This window comes from Peromyscus maniculatus, chromosome 12 (genome assembly GCF_049852395.1).
Source record: "Peromyscus maniculatus bairdii isolate BWxNUB_F1_BW_parent chromosome 12, HU_Pman_BW_mat_3.1, whole genome shotgun sequence".
Lineage (NCBI taxonomy): Eukaryota > Metazoa > Chordata > Mammalia > Rodentia > Cricetidae > Peromyscus > Peromyscus maniculatus.
The window spans coordinates 77,085,445-77,104,002 of NC_134863.1; positions in this window are offsets into that span (position 1 = coordinate 77,085,445).

The window sequence follows — 18,558 nt, forward strand, 5'->3', positions numbered from 1 at the left end:
TGGAGACAACAGCATCTCCTTCACAGAGTGTCGTGACAAACACATATAAAGGCTTACAAAGGATAATTATTATCATTCCATCAACAAAATAGTATCTGCCATAATTTGAAGTTCCTGGTCCTGGGCAGATACTTTTTGTCATGGAAGAACTCTGACTCTGATGAAAACATTTAGGCTACTTTTATCACCATGGGTATATTGTTTTTATATTCATACTTTTAATTTAAAACAAGTGAAATTTAAGCATTCGTCTGGGCCCCTAGAAGTTTCATGACCTCTAGGCCCCACATAGAGTCCCTAATGGGTAACTGGGCCCTGGGATCTTGAGTGAGATTTGGAGTAAGGGTGTAGAAGAGAGAGGTAGATCAACAAGATCGGTGCTCCAGCCTGGCAACATGCTCCTTGGTGCAACCGTGGTATGAATGTTATAGGGGTAACTGACCACTTGCTTGTAGCTAGAGTTTTCCTGCCTTGCCCACAGTCAGGACAAATCTTTGTCACCCACCAGTCCCACAGCCGCTCAGACCCAACCAAGTAAACAAAGAGACTTATATTGCTTACAAACTGTATGGCCGTGGCAGGCTTCTTGCTAACTGTTCTTATAGCTTAAATTAATCCATTTCCATACATCTATACCTTGCCACATGGCTGGTGGCTTACCGGCATCTTCACATGCTGCTGGTCATGGCTGTGGCTGGCAGTGTCTCTCCGTCTCAGCCTTCCGCTTCCCAGAATTCTCCTCTCTCCTTGTCCCACCTACTTCCTGCCTGGCCACTGGCCAATCAGTGTTTTATTTATTGACCAATCAGAGCAATTTGACATACAGACCGTCCCACAGCACTTGCTTACTGGGGTGAAGCCCTTTTCCACTGGGGAGACTCACGCCTGCTACTGCACACTGGGTGAGGAACCTGTACCTGGGGAGAATCAGGCCCTATGGGGAGAATCTACTATTATTTTGCTAAATCGCCTTCTAAATACTTTCCTTAATAACCATAGATCTGTGCCGGTCTCAACCCTCATCAGACATGCTCCTTATTGTAGTGGATGACGGTGAGTGCAGAGACACGTAATTGGTCAAAGTACAGAGAATAAGTGGCTGTGTAGCTCTCAGTTCTAAATCAGACATCTATGTTACACCTCCTCCCCCTGCGAGGCTCAGGGATCATAGAGGAAAATGAGGCAGGAAGATTGTAAGGGACAGAGGTTGAGAAGGACTGCTGTAAAACAGTGTTTTCCAGACACGACAGGGCTGTCATACACATGAACTCACAGTGCTGTTACTGCCCTGATGAGGCCTGCACACTAGAAAGCTTTTAAAATTTTCAGCATGGATGGGAGAAGAGCTCATGTGTCCTCACATCTAGATGAGGAATTATTTTTTTCCTTTTTTTTTAATTAAGAATTTTTAAAATTCATTTTACATACCAATCAAAGATTTCCCTCTTCCCTCCTCCTGCCCCTCCAACCTCCCCCTCCCAACCCATCCCCCATTCCCTCCTATTAAAAGGTAAGGCCTCCCATGAGGAGGTACACTTAATAGAGGCAAGTCCCAGCCCCTCCTCCTGCCTCAAGGCTGTGTGAGGTGTCCCATCATAAGTAGTGGGCTCCAAAAACTCACTCATGCACCACGATGGATTCTGATCCTACTGCCAGGGGAACCCCTTAAGTGGATCAAGCTACACAACTGTCTTGCTATGTAGAGGGCCTAACTCGGTCCCATGCAGGCTCCACAACTGTTGTAGATGAGGAATTATTGTCAGTTTATGGCTGCTTAAGGAGGGATGGCCACATTTTTTCAGGGATATGGTCCCTCCATGCTTTAGTAGTTGGTCCTATAGCCATGTACATACCAGTATCACCAACTGGATGGACTGACTCAGTGGGCTAAAATAAAAGGGCATGAAGTTGGGAGGAAGGAATGATGGATGGTCTGGAAGGAGTTGGAAGGAAGTTAGTTCAAAATATATGGTGTACATGTACAAAACTCAAAGAATAAATACATTTTAAAAGGAAGATAGTAGTTTTGTTCTATGCAAATGCTTAGAATCCAGCTCTAGGTTCAGTTCTACCATCCTGCCGCTTGCCAGCTTTGTGACTTGGGGTTTAATTTCCTCATGTATAAGACTGGGTAAGATATTCATATATGCTCAGAATGGTTTATCCGATTAGAATGAGATTGATATCTAAAGAACTTAGTTACAGGCATGCGGTGGACTTTCAAAGACAGTAAGCTGTAACATTCTCAGATTTATGGACATCGTCTCCCCCCAATCTGCTCTCCTGCACATCTCCTGGAGTTAACTTTCAGTCTTCTGTGAATTCAGAGGCATGGCCAGGTTTCCCATGCTTTAGCAATGATTTTGGAATTCTTTTAAGCTGTTATTATCAAGGTTTTGAAGGTTGATTTTGATGGTTCAAAGAGGCTGGTGGCTTTGATTTCTGAGCTCAAAGTGTTTAAACATCTTTCTGGGGGTTCTCCACCCCTTCATCTTTGCATATCATCTATCACTCACAGAATTCTGCCCTGAGATTATATCTGGAGGATGCTTGATCAATGTTGGCTGATTTGAAGAGAGCTGGGTAAAAGAACTTTTAAAAAATATAGAAAGAAATAATGTTAGGCAGTTTTGGTGACTCAGTCCTGCAATCCCAGCACCAGGGAGGCTAGAACATGAGAATCACCGTGAGTTTGAAGCCAGCCTGGGTTACAAAATGAATTTTAGGCCTGTCTGAGGTAATGACCTTGTTTCAAAAAACTAAAAAGTAGTGGTGTGAAGAGGTGGCTTAGTAGCTAAGAGAAATTGCATTTCTCCAGAAGACCCAGGCACAGTTCCCAGCACCGACATTGCATCTTACAACCACTTGTAACTCCTGTTCTCATATTTCTAACATCCTTTTCTGGCTTCTGTGGATACTAAGCATGCACATGGCAGTGCACATACATACATGCAGACAAGCACTCACACACATACAATAAAAATAAATAATTTAAAAAGTAAAACACAAAAGGCAACAAAGAGAATACAAGTTTGTCTCCCAAAATTTAATGTCAAAATGTAGGGTAACATTCTTGATCACTCTAGGGAGACCCTATCCAGAAACAATATTTTGGTCTTAGGGTCTCATTGCTAGGGTAGTCTTCAACTTGCTATATAGCCAATGATAACCTTGAAATTTGGACCTTATTGCCTCTTCCGTTTATGTGCTGGAATTACATTCATGTAGCTCACGCCAGTTTATGGAGTTCTGGTGGTCAGATCCAAGGGTTACACATTCTAGACAAATACTTTATCAACCGAGTGTTAACAAACTGCCTACAGTTTGGCATTTTGTATTAAAATACAATTGAAACAGAACAGAACAAAGGAAGTGGAATATTCACAGATCCTGGTTTTGAGGTAGAGGCTCCCCTGTCAACAGGTAGAAATACAGAAATTGTGCCACTGAGTTCAAGGCTATTCCAGACTTTCTCTACATTCAGGTTTGATATATCTGACCTGATGTTGAGGTCTTTGATAAATTTGCATTTGAGTTTGTACAGGGTGATAAGTATGGATCTATTTGATTCTTCTATATGCAGCCATCCAGTTTGACAAGCATCTGTTTTTAAAGATGTTTTCTTTTTTTTTTTCCAGTGTGCATTTTTGGCTTCTTTATTTAAAGACAGTTGTGTCCATGGATGTGTGGATTTATGTTTGCATCTTCAACTTTATTCCATTAATCAGCATATCTACTTTTGGGTCAATACCATCCTGTTTCTAGTACTATAGCTCTGTAGTACAATTTCAGATCAGAAATGCTGATACCTTCAACAGTGACTTTCATCATTCAGGAATGTTTTAGTTATTGTAGATTCTGTGTTTCCATATGAAGCTGAAAATTATCCTTTCAAGTTCTGTGAAGAACTGGGTTGGAATTTTGATTGTAGATTACTTTTGGTAGGATGGCTATTTTTATGATGTTAAACTTACCAATCCATGAGCATGGGAGATCTTTCTATATTCTGATATCTTCTTCAATTTCTTTCTTCATATATTGAAGCTGGATTTGTAGATAGATATTACTTAAATTTGGGTTTATCATAGAATTTCTTTCTCTTCCATCGATTGTGATGGAGAATTTTGCTGGGTATAGTATTCTGGGCTGGCATCTGTGGTCTCAGAGTCTGTAGCACATCTTTTCAGGCCCTTCTGGCTTTGAGAGTCTCCACTGAGAAGTAGGTGTTACTCTAATAGGTCTGCCTCTATATGCTACTTGGCCTTTCCCCCTAGAAGTGCTTAGATTTTTTTCTGTACATTTAGGGTTTGATTATTATGTGCTAAAGGGTATTTCTTTTCTGGTCCAGTCTATTTACTGTTCTGTATGCTTTTTATACCTTGATAGGCATCTACCTCTTTAGGTTAGGGAAATTGTCTTCTATGGTTTTGTTGAAGATATTTTCTGTGCCTTTGACCTGAGTATCCTCCTTCCCTTATTTATATTATTGTTAGGTTTGGTCTTTTCATACTGTCCCAGATTATTTTCTGGATATTTTCTGCCTGGAGGTTTTTTTTTTTTTTTTTAATTTAACATTTTCTTTGACCAAGATATCCATTTCTTCTATTATGTCTTCAATGCCTGAGACTTTCTCTTTCCTCTGAGGTTCCTAAATTTTTCATTTTCAGATTTCCCTAGTTTGGATTTTCTTTATTGATATTTCTTCTTTCAGGTTTGGAACTTTTAAAAATTCATTTCCTTCCACTCTGTGTTTTCATAGATTTCTTTGATTATTCATTTCTTCTTTAAGGTCCTCTAACATATTCACAAAGGCTATTACGAGGTTCTTGTCTTGTGCTTCAGTCCTGTTACAATTCTCAGGCCCAATGTAGAAGGGTTGTTTGGCTCTAGTGGAGACATGTTTTCCTGGTTGTTATTGATTGTGCTTTTATATTGGCATCTAGGCATCTGGGTTTGGAATGACTGTAATTCTAGTGCTGATATCTGGTCTTGTCTTTGTTGTCTGGATGTTTTGTTCTTTAGTTTCTGTCACTCTCTCTTGTTCTTAGGAGAGTATGGTGGCTGTGTGTTGCCCCGTAGGAAATGCTTCTGGGATACTGCTAGTGTGGGAGTTCTGGATACAATGTGTTTCTAGGTATTGGCAGCTGATACTCAGGAAGGAGGGTGGCCTGGAGGGTGGCTGATGAGCTGGGTGACTAGAGGGAGGACAACAGAGAGTTCACCAGTCTCTGCTTAGTTCCTGGAGGCAGAGAGAGGAGAGGCCACAGAAGGTAGTCTGCTACATAGGTGGGGATCATCCTGGGGGATTGCCTTTCAAGGAGAGGGAAAGTGAAGGTCTGAAGCTGATTGGATTTGGAGGAAACTGAAGAAGTGACGGCCTGAAGTTATTCTATCTGCTTTCTGGGCTGTCATTGCCTGTGGGTTCCCAGAAAATGACCATTTTTATCTTTAGAACATAAAACAAACCCCAGTATATGGCAATAACTCAGTAAATGTTGGAGTAGAAGGGTAAATGAACAGAGTGAGTTTTGGGGGAAGCAGAGGACACTAAGCAGAAGGCCTCCTGATGTTAACATAATGTTGATATAATTCTTCACTCTAATCAGTTTCAAAATAACAATTTCCATTTAGGGCAAAATAGGAAAATAAAAGATTGCAAGCAAGTAAGATGTAGTGGAATGAATGTTTGACCCTCTGTTGGGAGGCCTCTGGGACCCAGTGCCTCTAACTAGTGATGACCATGATTGAGCCACACAATTTCTTCTTACACTTTATGCTTTCAAGTGGTGATAAAAATAATTGACACCTTAGTATCTGAAGTAAAATAACAGTTATGACAGTCCTTTAAACATATAAAGATAACATATGTTAAAATTATCATGGAGTGAGCTATTCTGAGCTAACAGTGTCTCTTTCTGTCGCAGGCTATAAAGGAAAGTGGAGTTGCTTGCCTTTCTTAGGCCAGTGTTCTGACTATGGATTTGTGTTTCTCTTCATCCTTGGAGTGTGCAAGTGATAAATTGTTTTAAGCTCTAGGCTTCTGAAGATCCAAATTAGAATCCCTCATAGCAGGTTCAAGGTCAATAAAGCTCAATCTCTCTCTTCATTTCTCTGTTTCTCTCTTCCTTTCTCTCTGTTGTTTTTCCCTTCCCCTCCCACTTTCTCTTCCCCCATTCTCTCCATCTCTCTCCCCCTTTTTCTCTTTCTTTCTGTGTCTTTTTCTCCCAGTCCCTTTCTATTCCCCTTCCCAATTCTCCTTGTTGTCCCCCCTTCCCACTTCCGTCATCTTTTCTCTCTCCCTTTTCTCCTCCCCACTGTAGTATAATCTGAGAAGCACTGTCTGTCTTCCTTTGTACTGTTCCCGTCATGTGAGAGTTACTGTTTGCCCTCTGTCAAGGGATCTCTCCTTGGGAGGCTCATCTTACATCCCCCACTCCTTGAAGCTGGTATCGGTTATTCCAGAAGTTCCCATTGAACTTCCTTTTGATGATATTTTAAGGCACTTTAAATCCACGAGAGCTGTTACTTAACTATAGGCTCTGGTAGGTTTTGAGAACTGTATCCTATGTTAGTCCCCCTTCTCCAAATAGATTTCCGGTTCCCTGAAGTGCAGAGGAAATCTGGAACGTTTCATCGCCAGAGCAATGTGTCTGGCAATGTTTAGCTCAGGGCTGATGAATGAAAAGGGAGGAGAGAGGTCTGGAAGGGACAGACATTCCAGGAGATTGAGCAGCTACAAAAAAAAAAAGTTCTTGTTTATTCTCCTTTTGGAGATTGTCCTTGTTTTCATTGATACTTTACTTCATTAGGCTTTCCCATTACATTGGAAACTCTCCCCTTAGCTCTTGTAAATCCAATGAAATGCTCAGCAGCACATAAATGTGGCTGCTGGTGGAAGGTCTCCAAATGCAGATTGATGGTGCATAGGTTGCCTTTCAGGAGCTTTAGCAGAAGGCACCAAATGGTGGGCATTAGATTTGGATACTGACTGTAAAAGCTATTTTCTGGTTGTGACTTTGCAATTTTGCCTTCAGCTGAAATGTGGTCATTTCTGACAGTCTGGCTGTTGTAGTACAGTCACATCCTGGTGTCATTCTTCATCAATCCTGAGCTATTTAAAAACATATTGAGCTAGATGGTGGTGGTGCACGCCTTTAATTCCAGCACTCTGGAGGCAGGGGAAGGTGGATCTCTGTGAATTTGAGGCCAGTCTGGTCTGCAAAGTGAGTTCCAGGACAGCAAAGGCTGTTACGTAGAGAAACATGGTCTTGAGAAACCAAACTAAACAAACTAACAAAAACATATTTAAAAGAAAAAATAGCATATGAACATACAATGTGACGAACAGATTAAAAGGTATCTTCAAAAATCCATTCATAAAGGATTGTGATAAGAAGACAAAGGGGCAGGGAGATTGATCAGTAGCTAAAGTGTCTGATGTGCATACCCCAAGCCCATGGAAAAAGCAAGACTAACACTCTGCCCTGTAATCCCAGCACCAAGACGCGATGTATGGAGGGAGAAGGATTCTGAGGACCTGTTGGCCACAAAAACTATCAGAATCAAATTGTCAAGATCCAGATCCTGTGAGAGACTTGGTTTCAACAACAAGGTGGAGAGTGAAGGAAGAGGAAGACAATCCACACTGACCTTTGACCTCCATATAGCATCCTTCACACACACACACACACACACACACACACACACACACACACACACACACACTAATACACACTAACAAGACAAAAACTCTTCCCTCTTTCTGCTGCAAAGATGCTCTGTTTAGGGCTGGTGTAGTCAAATATGAAGATCCAGGGATACCTGTGGAGTCTGTGTGAAGTTGCGTGTGTCTGTTGAAAATGGGGAGCAGGGACCAGGAAATCTGGTACTCAGTAACAGTCAATGGCCACAGTCACTCCTTATTTGGCTGTGTGAGAAATCCCTTACCTGTGAAAACTGGTATTGAAATTTTAATTAAAATTTTTCTGTGCACCTGAGGGGCCAGTCAGGGTTTGCAGCCACAGTAGAAGCACATAGTTTGCATATAAATGGTTTTGAATTGGGATAATGATTGTCCTACTCTTAGTTTCTGAGATCATGTTACCCCATCCCCCCACACCCCTGCAGCTGAATCTCATTTTGCTTCAGAGGCAAGCATTCCTAACCTTAGGAGCCATACCCCATGTTAACTTTCAAACACTCCCAGGTGACTTACCTTATAGCATGTCATCAGGATTGATTCCTCTTTCCTACCCCTGTGGGGAAATACTGGGAATGTATGTAAAGTTTCACATCTTCATAACAACACTGTTAACGTTTTAAAGTTCAATTACTGTAAAGACTGTGTTTTTCATATATCAAGTTTAGTTTCAGGTCTCCCCTGTCAGTTTTTGGGGAAGTTTATTCTAATGTAGCCTGCCATACATTCACCTAGGAAACTCAAAGGGTTCTTTTCAGACTGATTCAAAGTGACTGTCTGTCCCTGTCCATTTTAGAGATGCTAGAAATGCTTTTGGTAGACAGTAGGAGACACTAATTTCATATAGGACACCCAGTTAGAGCAGTGTGATGGCTCTATGTATACAAGGAGGATTCTCAGAGACCCCTTGTTTGTCTATCTACTCATTACCACCCAGAAAATGCTGAGATGGCAAAGCTCTATGGAGCCATTGTTCTTTTGTTACAGAGTACTCTGAACCAGCCATTTTGGTTTGGGCTGTTGATCTCTCAAATAAATGCTGAACATCTGCCCTGCCCTTGAAGACTGTGTACTCTGCTTCCTAGATCTTGGGAGTAAGCCATATCTGAGACCTACTAATTTTCTGGTGTTGTCATCTGGGGTTCTGAGTAGTTGGGCTGAGATATGAGAACTTTATAGAAGCCAAGACAGAGCCTACATCCAAGGTTGCTCAGTCACATGTTTTCTTTAAATCTAGAGGATTCTCTCATCATCCCTTTTCTAGGCTTCATGTCTTATCCTCTTTCACCCTCTCCAATCCTCATTTAGACCTGCTAGCTCATTTTAGTGTGTTCTTGTACTGTACCTGTGACCTCAATTAATGAGTGAATAAGAAGCATATTCAATGATGGAGCTTGGACTTTATGTAGGTCCACCAAAAGCCAAATTTATGCTTTTTAATCATAACTTTGAAAGTATGCTTCAGCTTTAAGAAGATTGTCTTATAAGTTCAGGACAAAGGGTCATGTTTGGAGGAAATGATATGGAGGGTCATGATATGGAAAAAGGGGAGAAAGTTGTTTGGAGTTTTCATGATGGGAAGAATTCCAATATATTTTTGCTTGAAAGAAGAGTCTGAGGACAAGAGGCTTGGTGTCACATGGATACCAAGCAAAGCAGTGTGGGAAGACATTGAGACATAAACCAGGAATGCCGATCTTAGAATTCTTCATCGTGATGGATTCTTTTGCTTGTTGACATGTAGGTAGAGTGAGCAGGTCTATAATATGTGGGGCAGAGAAAAAGTCAATTGTATATAAATTTAGCAGAAAGAAACCCAGGAAATAAAGTGTTTGAGCTCAATAAATGTCAGCAAATTGGTTTTAAGTAGACATTATCTGTTTCCTGATTCACGTTCAGTTAGGACCCATTCCATTATGGAGTCAGGTAATGCGTGTTCTTCTGGAACCTATTTATCTCAATTTTTGTCAAGTGGAATCAATGGGATAAGAGGCTGTGGATTCTGGATTAGGATGGGGCATCACTGGTTTCCCAGAACTGCCAAAAGTTAACATAGATTTGATTGTTTAGGACAACAGAAATGCTTTCTCATGGTCCTGGAGACCAGGAATCCTAAACTATGGTCTCTTCAAGACCATAAGCCCACAAAGACACCAGGGAAGAGTCTTTCTGGTCCCCCTGTTTCTGAGGGCTTTCGTGTTTCTTGCTTGTGGCATCATTGCTATCTAGTGCTTACCGTCACTTTCACAATGCCTTTTCCCTCTCATATCCAAAGCCGATTCCCTTCCCTTTCTCCTAAAAATAACAACACTCACTGAGTTTAGAATCCATTATAACTTCAAGATGTTTTCATTCTAAGATCCTAAACTCAATTAGATTTTTCAGAGAGCTACAGAGGAGTTATTTCCAAAAAAGGTCCCAGCGCAGTTCTGATGGTTACAACTTGGGGTGCACTTGTTGTAGGTTCATTTCTGTTGCTGTGAAAAAATAGCAAGACAAAAGGCAACTTTGAGGAGAACAGGTTTATTTTAGCTCACAGTTCTGGGTTATTGCCCCTGATCACAGAGAAGTGGAGCCAGCAAGCACTTGAAGCAGAGAGTCACCTAACTTCACAGCTAAGGACAGAGAGGGAATACACACACCCATGCTTAGTGCTCAGTCAGCTTTCTCTATGCTTGTACAGTCGAGGGTCCAAACTCAGGGAAGGTGACACCCACATTCAGGGTGGGTCTTTGTACCTTAACTAACACAGTTAAGAAACTTTCTCATAGGCATACCTATAGATATACCTGATCTAAACAAACCTTCATCAAGACTCTCTACTGAGGTGAATCTAGGTTGTAGCAAGCTGATAATTATGCTAACCACCATACCATTAATTCCATTATAATGGCAAAAACACTTGGAAAATGAAGAATATAGGAATATACAAGGAATGAGTAGCATATGGGTCTCATTCCTTTTCTAGTTTCTGACAGAGCCAATTGTCTACCTTAAAAAGACCAGAGTATGTTAACTAAGAAACTTAAGGTTTATCCTGGTTGATTTTTATCATCAACTGACATAACCAAGAGTCAACTGGGAAAAGAGAACCTTAGTTGAAGAATTTCCTGGATCAGATTGGCCTCTGGGCATGTCTGTGGGCACTGCTTTGATTATAATTGTCATAGGAGGACCTAGCCCTCTGTGGGCAGCACTAACCCTAGGCAGATGGTCTGAGATAAATAAGGAAGATAGATATCATGAAGCAACCAGTGAGCAAGCCAGTAAGTGTAGATGTAACCAACCGTCTTATTAAATAAGAAACACAGAACCAATGTAAAAGAGAAAGCCAAGAGGTCAGAGCTCAGAGCTAAATTCTTACCCTTGCTCCTGCGGTGCTCCTACCTCTCCAAAAGAGACCTACTTCCTGTGTGTCTGTCTTTACATAGTCTTTCTGTTCTGCCTTCTCATTGGTTGTAAACCCAAACATGTGACTGCCTCATCACTGCCTGTATGTACAGCCTTCCAGGTCTTAAAGGAGTATTTCTCCAATGCTGGCTGTATCCCTGAACACACAGAGATCTATCTAGCTCTGTCTACCAAGCACTGGGATTAAAGGTGTGTGCCACCACCACCACTACCACATTCTTGCTATGGGTCTAATAGCTCTGACCCCCAGGGAACTTTACTTATTAACATACAATTAAATAAACATTTCAGTACAAATAAAATACCACCATAAGTAAGCAGTGTTTATCCATGGTTTCTGCTCCAGTTTTTGCTTGAGTTCCTTCCCTGACTTCCCTCAGTGATGGATTGAGACCTGGAAGTACAAGCCAAATCAGCCTTTTTTCCCCTCAAGTTGCTTTTGATCATAATGTTTATCATATTAGAACAGGGCCTTTGTGTGTGTGTGTGTGTGTGTGTGTGTGTGTGTGTGTGTGTGAACATGAGCACAAGCAGAACAGCTTTGGGGTGATGTAAACTGTCATCCTAGGATCATTTCAGCAATAGGGAACCTTAGAATGGTTACTAGGTAAGAAATGTGTTAACAGGATTTGAAGCAGAATAGACTTATGACCTCTGTTCTCTCAGCAGGTAAGAAGCCAGTAGTTCAATCTATTCTCAAGATACCTTTATCCACACAGGTAGTCCAAGAGAAGTCCAAGAGCAGACTTCATCTCAGTTACGTATGAAATGCCAAAAAATAGTCAAGAGATTTTAGAGTGTGTCTATTGATGCTGCCATTAAGCTGATGGGAACTAAGAACTATTATCATTTTGTTATGTACATTAACAAATCTTCTCCTATACTTCAGGAGCCTAGGAAGGTCTACTATTAAAGTTCTCAGAAAATGTGAAGATCTGTCTCCAGAATATATGGAGGAACATGTATGAATGCTGCTCACTTGTGAGCTTGAAGCTAGCAATTGCCTCGTTTAGAAAGCAACCTCTAGGAACTGTTGTTGAGAGATAGCCATAGTGTCAGGAGCTCTGAAAGGCTTTGGCGGGTAGGAGAATCTGAGGGGATGATTAGGGGGAAGAAACAGTTATGGAAAAGGAAAATGGAAAGTATTTTTTTAGAAATAACAACAGTGCATGGTCTAACAGAGGCACAGATTCCTGCATGCCAATGTGCTTATGAATTGGTGAGAGAAATGAGAAGGAAATACTTCAGGGTACAGTGCACCTTGGGTTGCTAGTCAAGAAGAGGAAGTTCCAGGAGTTTATGGCTCACTAGCAAGCTTTACCACTGCAGGGTTCTTCTCAAGGCCACAAGGAAAGGGCAGTGCCTGTGGGAAAACCTTCTGCAGTAGGCATTAAGCATCCACTACCGACACTCAGTCCTGACTCGGGTACTGTGCTCTGTCCCAATTTTGTGTCTTCAGTATCCTCTCTTCTGAAGGATTCACTCCTCCATCCCTGCTGTGAGCTGTGACACTTATGCTTCTGGTTTTATTCCTTACTCCTTTTTATTCCAAGCAGGAAAGAGACAAAGAAGTCACTGGCTCATTCAGTGGAAAAAAATAGAAAACACCAGCACAGCATTCTTTTATTTTTATCCTGCTGTCACTTTATAGGAGACATGAACAAAAGGTCAGTGGGTCCTAAGAGAGGTTGTTGGTGAGGTTCAGAAAAATGTTTCCCCCTGGAGACTTGAGAAATTGGCTTGGTTGCTTGTCAATGACCCCTGTTCATACAGAAGGAAAAGAGGTGAGCCAGTGGCCATGCACCCATGGCTAGTTCTTCAAGCCACATGAGGTTCCCACAGATTCATTCTCTGCTTTACTCCTAAGCAAGCTGGTTGTGTTTAGGAATTGCTTTTTAATTGGTGGAAGATGAAGAGACATTTATAGGTCAAAGGAAAAGTTCTTGGGACTAAATGATGCCTGGGAGTCCTGTAGGGAGCAGTAGGCAGCAGACAGGGCTTTTCTGGGTAACTCGGGGCCACCACATTCTCCAGTTCTACTCTAGAAGGCAGGAGACTGAACCTGATTCAACAGGAAGAGTGCAGGGTAGAACAGAGCACAAGGGTCACGATAGCTTGGGAGGTTTCAATAGACCTGTCATCCTTCAGCCGCCTCTGGAATCTTTTGCAGACTCCAAAAGTGATGCCAAGAAAACTTATCTCCAGTGTGTAGGCTGCTGTCACAATAACTTATGTACAGGGTGTCTCCTGCACTTGACATTATCCAGGGCAAGGCTGTATTCCTTAACTTTGTGTTTCTAGGCACAAACATAATCACAGGAACAAATGTGTAGCTTAAAATATTTATGGTGTGAAGAAAGAAAAAAATGAATTAATTGGCAGCCCATTTTGAGTTTTTCCATCATTTGTAATCAGAGATTCTTTCAGCTGTCAAGGAACAACACAGTTAAGTTAGAAGAAGGAATAAAAAAGTCCATACCAAGGTATCACGAGAAAGGAGTGTATTAGATCTGAGATTTTTTTTCAGGCTAAACAGCTGGCCTGGTATTGTATATTGGCTCTTGTTATACTACTGACCAGAGGTAAATTTACTAAATGGAGAGGCAAGGAGAGAAGATACAGTAGTATTAACTCAGATTCTAACCATTTTTTGTATGACCTGATAGAACCTTGCCATAAAAGATTGCCTGCCCAAGCTGCCAATACTGTCTTGGTGTTGCTGTCACAGGGTTGGAACGTTCTTGGTCTATTACACATCAGAGGATACTTTAGACTATGATGGGAACCCTTTTGCAAGAAGGCCTTTGCTAAAAGTAAAAAAAAATACAATGAAATGCTATGAAAAAAACTTAATGGGCTTAATTGTTGTTCTAGAATCCAGTTAGAATCTGCACCTAAAATGATGCAGAAAGCTCCATGGACCAACACGAGCCAGTTATGTTTACAGATAGAGGAAAAGAAGTGACATACAAAAATAGGAAATAAGGTGGCTTGAGATAAAATTTTTTTTTTTTAATTAAAACTATATGGCCTAATGGCTCAGGCTTCTTGCTGGCTAGACCTTACATCTTAAATTAACCCATAATTCTTATTTATGTTTAGCCACATGGCTTGGTACCTTTTCCCAGTTCTGCCTTCACGTCTTGCTTCCTCTGTGTCTGGTTGGCGTCTCCTGACTCAGCCTTCCTGTTCCCAGAATTCTCCTCTCTCTTTGAATGTGTTGCTCTGATTGGTTAATAAATAAAGTGCTGATTGGCCAGTAGCTGGGCAGGAAGTATAGGCGGGACAAAGAGAGATGAAATTTAACTTGGGAAAGAACAGTAAGAAATTAGCAGCATGTTAAGCCACAGAACTATTTGGATTACTTTGGTGCCATCTAATACAAAACCAGTGCTAACTGTGTTTGTGACAGACAACCCTGGCGGGTGGCTTGAGATACTCAGTGTGTCCAGGATAACATTACGGGGCCTCCTACGTTCTCTACACAACGCATTTTTTCTCTTTATATTTCACCTCAACATCAGTAGTTCCAATATGAATGTAAGCTCTTTGGTTCTTTATTCACAAGTAAGCCTGGCTCTCAGTTTGAAGTTTTTCTTGCTTTTCCCCCTTGAGTTTGCTTTCCTGAGCAGAGGCCATTGGCACAGGACAGGAGTATGTTCTATCTAACTTGTCATTTGTAGTAAGAAGCCTCCTGAACACCTCTGCTGCATTAAATCCACACTCAGCTTGAGAGACTCTCCCACCCCTTTCCTGTCTAATACCAGTTCATTTTTCTCTTACCACCATTTTTTATTTGTTTAACCTAGAGTTGAATTTAGTAACATAGAGATGTTACACATGTAAATCATATTCCAAACCAGAGATAAATAGCTTTTTAACGTGAGGGGTGAAGTAGAAATTCCCTTGACTTAATGTCTTCAAAGGAGAAAAATAATGGGTAAGTTACACAATGCAGCCATTTTATTAAGCAAATGGTAAAAGTAAAATTAGACTTAATGTTCATAATAGTCTTTCCAGCGTGCTGAAAAGGGGAAGCTTGGGAGTTTCCCAAGCCCTTGACATATCTCGCATTTAGGCTTTATTTGTTAGTCATTTACTGTGTCTATTTATATAGATTTTTATTTTTTGCTTTGCAGTCCAACAGTTAGCACCACCAGAGAATATTTTCTTCAGGACACCAGCTGGTTCCTTTTCTCCTAAATGGGCACAGTGTTCCTGAAGACGAGGCAGCTAGCATGGAAGGGTGCCCTCTTCCTTTGTGAAGACTGTCTAAAATTGAAAATAACTTTTTTTCAAGTAGCAATTTGTCATAGCAGGGGCCATGGCTCACCAACACTTATTGAGGATTGGGAATAGGGGAAAAGTAGGAGGTATTTTCTGAAGAGACCAGAAGATGGGAAACTTTCATAGACTGGCCATACTCTTGCCCTCATTTGCAAAGGGAAAAGACAATCTTACTTAGTGGAGAAAGGGCTATAATGCTGTAATGTTCCTGTCCTGTGAATGTCCCACAGCACCTTCATGTGACTTCAGTGGACACTTCTCGGCTTCACACAGCTACTTTAGGGTAGGGTTGTCTCCTTCAGGAGCAGATCCATGCTGACAATATTGTACACGTGACATAGGCTTATAGAACAAGAGAGTAATACGACTACTATGTAGTGCAAAGACAGAATAACCCTTCAGTAATCTAGGTAGAAATGATTTTGTTTTATTGTTAATGACTTAGAAACTGTATACACCATAGTGGTGTAGCCAAAGGAGAAGGGAGTCTTCCCAATTCTTTAGACAGATAACTACTCTTTTAGGGTGTATATTGCTAGCAATTTTAGTTAATGGAGGTAGAGGTAAAAATCTACAACTCACGGAGGTGAATGCCTTCTCTGAGGAAATCTGTGAATGGGACGCATATCTCTTTAAACAGAGAACTATTTGTTACATGGGAATCTTGGAGAAAATGCTCACATTTGGACTTGTTGCCTTGAGATTCTGCTGTTTGCTCCTATAATTGGTATTATTTTTTTCAATCTGCATTATGAAGGAGGCTTTTAATAGTTGTTTTTCCCCAATAAACTTATTTATTTACTTTCTGTGGGGGAAGGGCAGTGGGGCCATTGGCAGTGAGTGGGTGGGAAGACGGGGGTAAAAATGAAACAGCAAATGAAGGAAGCATGCTCAGTGAGTGGCTGAATGGCAGGCTGAGATCAAGCATTTCCCTTCAGGAAGTAATGCTTTGGGAGTTCCTGGAGCTGCGTTTCTGAACCATTTTGTGTCTTTCAGGAACATTAAGAGGAACTGTCTCAAAGCCTAGAGATTCATACTGGGGAAGTAGTGGTTTTCAGCTCAACATGTAAAGCTTCTCCCTGTAATGGCCCACCACCAGAGTGAACAGGCATTGATAAGGAAATGCACATTCTGGGTCGTGGGAGGGTTGTCTGTATATATGTGTAAATGTTTAGTACATGTTCATGTAATTGTGTATATGTGTTCAAATTTATATACATATGCATATGCTATAAGTATAGGTATATGTCTGTATTTATGTGTACAGTATACACACACACATTAGCAAGTTGTGTGTGTGTGTGTGTGTGTGTGTGTGTGTGTGTGTGTGTGTGTGTGAATGTATGTATGTTTGGAGGGGGATGTTATGAGTCACCTTGGGAAATTGATCTTACTTTCTGGCAGTATCAACCTATAAGGACTTGGAAATATCTGGGAGGGAACACCTTTCTAAATTTGGAACTGGGGCTGTAACCAGGTTGTATGAACATATATACATGGGAGACAAGGGAATTAAAAAGTATGTGTTTCAGAAGTAAACTGTGATGACTTGAAATTGACAAGCTTTCTGTGGGCCTAAGTCCCTGGCAGAAAGAGTGCATTTAGGAAAATATTTAGGGACATAATACCAGTTTTGTTTGTTTATTTTTCTCCTCTTATTTCATTTTCCCCCTACTGCCTGTAATTCAATCATATCCTTGGACCTGGGTGTATTGCCTAAGGGGAGAAAAGAACAGCAAGTGTTTCAAAAGTCTAAACCTTAGGGAAATGCAGAGGATTTGAGGCGAAGAAAATGTTATGAGAAAATACTTTCAGTTAGCCTTTGCCGCATGACAAACTTCTCCAGAATTTCACAGCTAACACAAACACCATTTATTGTTGCCTGAACCCTGCTGATATGAATCAACCTAGGATGACTGTGGCTGGGAGAGATTCTGGGTAGGCGGTCAACTTACACAGGGTTGCATGACCTCTCTCCATGTCTGAGGACTGGCTGGTAGGTGGGGGATGATGAGGATGTCCTTGAGTCTCCATCATTGTGCATCCTGGCTTTGATTTCTTCACACCTTAGCAGTCGGCATCCTCCCACCTGTCAATCACCGGCCTCCTTAGGTCTGTTCCAGAGCTGCCACAGCTTCCCTTTCATTGGCCAGAGAAAGACACAGTGGCATTCTGAATTTAAGGAGTGGAGAGACAGCTTCTATTCTGATAGGAGGAGCCAATAAGATGTATCACAAGAAGGATGCTCCTGGGAAGGGAGGGAGAATTGCAGCCATCTGTCCACTCTGCTACATGTATCATGAAAGACTGTGGTGCCTTGAAATTGAGAGCTGGATGAAATCCTTGTCTATGGCTGCTAACAGGAAAAAAAAAAGAGAGGTGCTCCCTTTGCCATTTGGGGAAAAGTGAGAAACCAGAGGATGAGTGATGGTGACAGTGCTTGGAGCAATGCTTTTGGAAAAGAGTTGTGAAAAATATGTAGAATCCCGCTTCAGTTTGCGGGATCAGAGAGAGAAAGATGCCTGTGGGACTCAGATCCTCCTAGAGAAAGGATGATGGGATTTGCAGAGAGACAAATGGACCACAGACACCATCACAGAACTCCTTCCTTCCAGTCATCAATGACAAGTAATGGATAGTTTGAGCCACTGAAGCAGGACATGTGTGACTAGGCATGGATGCCAGCAAGAAAGCCCTTGAGGCACTGGGAAGATGGTTCAGTGGGTAAACATTTGTCATGCAAGCCTGGGGACCTTAGTTTAATTCTAAACTCTCACCTAAAAAGCCAGGTGTGGTGGCAAGCAATTGGAGTCCCAGTGCTACGGAGGTAGAGAAAAATGGACCCTTTGAGGCACACTGGCCATCTAGCCTAGCCTAAGCTGTGAGCCCCAGATCCCATCGAGAGAGCTGATGGTGCCCTCTGGTCTCCTCATGCTCATGTTCTTGAATAAGCACATGCTCTCACAATGTAGACATGCACTGCTTCCCCCACCACACAAAGTTATTGAGTGGATTGGCTACTAGAGACGAAGATGTCTCCTGTGCACTTGTCATACTAATACTTCGACACAAAGAAGTCATGCATACAACAAAGAAATAGCCGTAGGTATGTGGCATTGAGGACAAAAGACATGCTGAGATTGTACCTTTGTCATCTCTGC